We start from the raw sequence: 4,105 nt of genomic DNA, 5'->3' as shown, positions 1-4,105 counted from the left end.
TGGTACAGGGCTTCCCGCATCTGGGCAAGGGCACTGGGTCCATAGCTGCTAGATGGCCGGAGGTCCCATAGGCCCAGTCCTCTGGCCAGATTATTGGTCTGAAAGGGCCTCACGCAGGGTTTCAGGTGGGATCCCCTGCACTGTGGACGGCCCACCACCATGCCGTCCTCCATCCCCCAAATGCCTTCAGCCAGCTTGGGTCCTGAACCTGCCCCAACTTGGGCCCTAGCTCTTTTTTTCCTGAAATGTTCCGTCTCTGACAGCCTTTTCCCAGGAACTGAGCACATGTCCACACATGGATCTCAACCCCCATCAGTTAACTGTGTGCTCATCTGAGGTCGCTGGCTCCCTCCCCCATCTCTCCTCCCCAGGGGCCAGCCCTCCTGCACCCCCAAACCATATCTGCATTTACCCCTCCTAAGGAAACAGAGCCGTCCTCTGGGCTCTCATTTCCCCAGCCCCCTTGCCGATCTAAGCTCAGCCAGAAGCACCTGCTGCCAACCTGAATGGGAGCCAGGAAGCCAAGAGGCAGGAATAATGTGCGGTCTAGTACATGTGTCGGAGGGGCAGAGAAGCGCGAGCCCCACACCCAGCATCTGTGCTGTCCCTGGTCTGTGGGCCACCTCAGCGAGGTGAGTTGGAACATTGTTCCTGCTCCTTGTCCCCAAACCTAAGTGTCTGCCCTCCAGACATTTCATGAGCCCTTTGCGCCCAGGACCTCAGTCTACCTTGGTGGTTGAGAGATGGCCAACATCCATGCCTGAATAGTAACAGTGATACTCCGCGTGCTTGCTGGCCTCTGCAGGTCCTGCCTCCTCTCATGCTCCCACAACCCTGGGAGGCAGGTACTGTTCTTGCCCCCGCTTCATAGATAAGAAAACTAAAGATCAGGGGCGCCTGGGTGGCACAGCGGTTAAGCGTCTGCCTTCGGCTCAGGGCGTGATCCCGGCGTTATGGGATCGAGCCCCACATCAGGCTCCTCTGCTATGAGCCTGCTTCTTCCTCTCCCACTCCCCCTGCTTGTGTTCCCTCTCTCGCTAGCTGTCTCTATCTCTGGCAAATAAATAAATAAAATCTTTAAAAAAAAAAAAAAAAGAAAACTAAAGATCAGAGACGGGGCCACAGGCTGGGGAATCAGGCACGCAGTCCTGCTGCTATATTCCCCAACATGCGGGTCCCCTGGACGTCTGTCTAACGAGCAAACGGGGGGTATGCACATCACGTGTTCGAGGAGAATTTCCAGAGCTTGAGCAGCTCGCCCTGTTCCGACTCAGGCACTTAGTTTACCCGGCAACGTCTTCAGCCACCTGGGGTCCAACCCGGTGACCGTGGGCCAGACTCATTGGTGCTCTTGGGGGGGAGTTTTCAGGCAAAATTCGCATAACATAAAACTAACCACTTAAAATTGTTTCCTTCATTCGCAATGTCGCACAATTACCACCACAATCAATTTTAGAACATTTTCATCACCCCCAAAAGAAACCTTGTACCCATTAGCACTCATTCCCCATTCCTCCCTGTCCCCTGGCAACCAGCAGTCTGCTTCCTATCTGCATGGGTTTACCTATTCCGGACATCGCATCCAAGTGGAATCGTAATATATGTGGCCTTCTGTATCTGGCCTCTCCCACTCATGTGATAATTCTAAGTCCCATCCATTTTGGAGCGAGTCACTGCCTCATTCCTTTCTACGTCTGAGGACTATTCATTACACGTATCGACCCCTTTTGGTTTATCCATTCATTTGGTGACGGATATTTGGGTTTTCCAACTTCTGACGATTGTACACAATGTTGCCGTGAACAGTCACGTACGAGCTTCTGCTGGGACACCTGTTCTCAATTCTTTTGAGACTATACCTAGAAGTGGAGTCGCTAGATGGCATGATAATTCTGTTCAACTACTGAGAGCCACCAGACTGTCTCCCCCGGCGGCGGCCCCATTCTGCGTTCCCACCAGCAGTAAGCAGGCTGCGGGCTCTCCACGCCCTCGCCAACACCTGTTCTTCTCCGTTTCTGGCCACGGCCATCCTACTGGCTGTGAGGTGGTATCCGACCCATCGCTGCTCAGCTGAGGGACTTCCCTCCTCCACCTGCCAGGGCCACCGCCGCTGCAGGACTGGGTGAGGGCAGCCTGGAAGCAAAGGCTCGGTGCTGGGCGGCTCGAAAGCCCGGCTGCCCCTGGAGGCCCCACCAGCTCTCAGGAGCTAAAGAGTGTGAGGTACAGAAGGTCAAGCGGGCCTCTGGCGGGCGGGAACGCAAGGACAGAGCCTTGTCTGAGTCCACGGGAGGACACGGGTGAGCAGCCAATAACCACAACGGAGTCAGGGTTGCAGCTCGGAAGGGGCAGCAAGGGGGAAGCTGGAGAGACAGATGGATGAGGACGTTCTGGGGAAAGCTTTTTGCTTTTGCTAATTATGTTGAACAAAGCAAAAGAGGAACTCATTTTGGTTCAGCGCGCAGGCAACGACGCACTACAGCCGACAGCAGCAGCGGGTACAACGTGCGTGCTCTTCCCTCATCCTGGGACTCCGCTGGCTGTCCTGACGCCATCCCTGCCCCGCACCATGCTGAGCACTTTCACGCATGGGCTCCGTAATCCCACCAAAGAACCTCGGATAGAGGTATGGTCATTACCCCACTTTAAAGAAGAGGAAACGGAGGCACAGAGAGAGGTCACAGGCCTTGCCCTGAATCTCCCAGCCAGGAAATGGCTCAGAGCCAGGCTAGTGTGAAGCACGGCCCCACTCGGCCTTGCCATCCAGCTGCGAGTGGAGCTCCCCTGCCCGGGACTGGAATAACAGGCTGTTAGAGGAAGAGGGCTCCTTGGGCAGGTTCTCCCCAGAGCCGAGGTCAGCCGGGGCCGGGTGGGAAGCTGGAACACCTCTGGGTGGAACCAAAGTTTGAAGCTACTGCCTCTGGCTGGCCAGTCCCAAGCACGGCCTTTAAAGTGACCCGACAACAGGGGGACGGCCGGTGCGGGTCACTGAACAAACAGAGCCCATGCTCCGCTCCCCTCATCCAGAAGGTGGGCACACGGCCGCCCTGAAGGTGCCTGTGGGGGGGACCTGCCCGTGTGACACAGCCTGCCCTCTCCTTGGTTAAGTGACCCCAGCCCAGGCCAAGCTCCGGGGCACCTCAGACTCATCCTAGGGTTCAAGGGCTCTGCCACAGCATCTTACACCTCTCAAGTACCCAAACACCAGCTGTTCAGGGCCCCGCTTGGTCTTCCTGGGAGACCAGCCAGAGTTGTCTGCTGTGCGTGCAACTCAGCCCTCAGCCCCGGGCCTGGTGAGGACAGAGAGCGCTCAGGGCCAGCGGTAGTGGGGGGGGGGACCCCTGCAGCCTCGAATCTGCCCCCACAAGGGGCTTCCCAGAGCACACAGCGTCCCCATTGCCCTGAATTAGGAGAGGGGCTCAGGAAGCCCTGTCCCAGCTCTGGACCCCTGTCCCAAATGGCAAGGCCTGTCTTTAAAATGGGTGTACTGGCATCCACTGGACTGTAGATGGGAGAGGTTAAGGAGAAAAGGTCTGCTAGAGCCGTCCATGGCACTTTGTGGGTGTGCAGGGTGAATAAATGCCTTTTTTTTTTCCTCCCCACCCACCCACTAGAAGCCTCCTAAGCAAACACCTGCCCCCCCTCCCTGCGCCCTCCGTTTTGATTTCTGAGAAAGAATCTCGTTCTGTCCTCAGTGAGGTTCACGGGGAAGGTGAGCTGCTGGGGCAGATGAACCAGGTGGGGTGGAGGTCACTGAGGGGGGTCACTCCCGGCTCATCGATCCCGGCCCCCGACCTCCCAGGGGCGGCTGGGGCAGGGAGAGATTCTTGGGGATCCTTGGGGTGGAGCGCTCAGCCAGGGCTCACGCAGAGAGGATCCAGGAGCCCACCCGAGGCCCACCGACCTCGGTAGGCGGCAGCGCCCCAAGGCTTCCCAGAGCGACCCAGAATCTGTCCATCCCTGCGGCGGATCGGGCGACTCCCCCGTGGCGCCGTGTCGGGGCGGCCGGTGCCTCCCGCAGGTCACCGAGGGCGCCGGGGCCCGCGCCACACCTGTCCGCTCCTCCTGGAGGCCCCGGCGCCGCTGCTGCCGGCCCCTCAGCGCGGGG

The 4,105-nt window shown here is 58.2% G+C and overlaps 1 long non-coding RNA gene across 2 annotated transcripts; it reads left to right on the top strand.

The window, feature by feature from the left end:
- Positions 1-1,472: 1,472 nt before the first annotated feature.
- LOC117795757 lies at positions 1,473-4,099 on the top strand. Of its 2 annotated transcripts, none has more exons than XR_004619885.1 (3): positions 1,473-2,297; positions 2,456-2,623; positions 3,612-4,099. It is a non-coding gene; the product is annotated as an uncharacterized LOC117795757 (long non-coding RNA). The 2 variants fall into 2 exon arrangements; XR_004619884.1 differs by having other exon boundaries at positions 1,476-2,220.
- The last annotated feature ends 6 nt before the right edge of the window (positions 4,100-4,105 follow it).

The sequence above is a fragment of the Ailuropoda melanoleuca genome, chromosome 13 (genome assembly GCF_002007445.2).
Source record: "Ailuropoda melanoleuca isolate Jingjing chromosome 13, ASM200744v2, whole genome shotgun sequence".
Classification (NCBI taxonomy): Eukaryota; Metazoa; Chordata; class Mammalia; order Carnivora; family Ursidae; genus Ailuropoda; species Ailuropoda melanoleuca.
The sequence above is the reverse complement of the archived record's forward strand: the minus strand, read 5'-3'. Positions and strand labels throughout refer to the sequence as shown.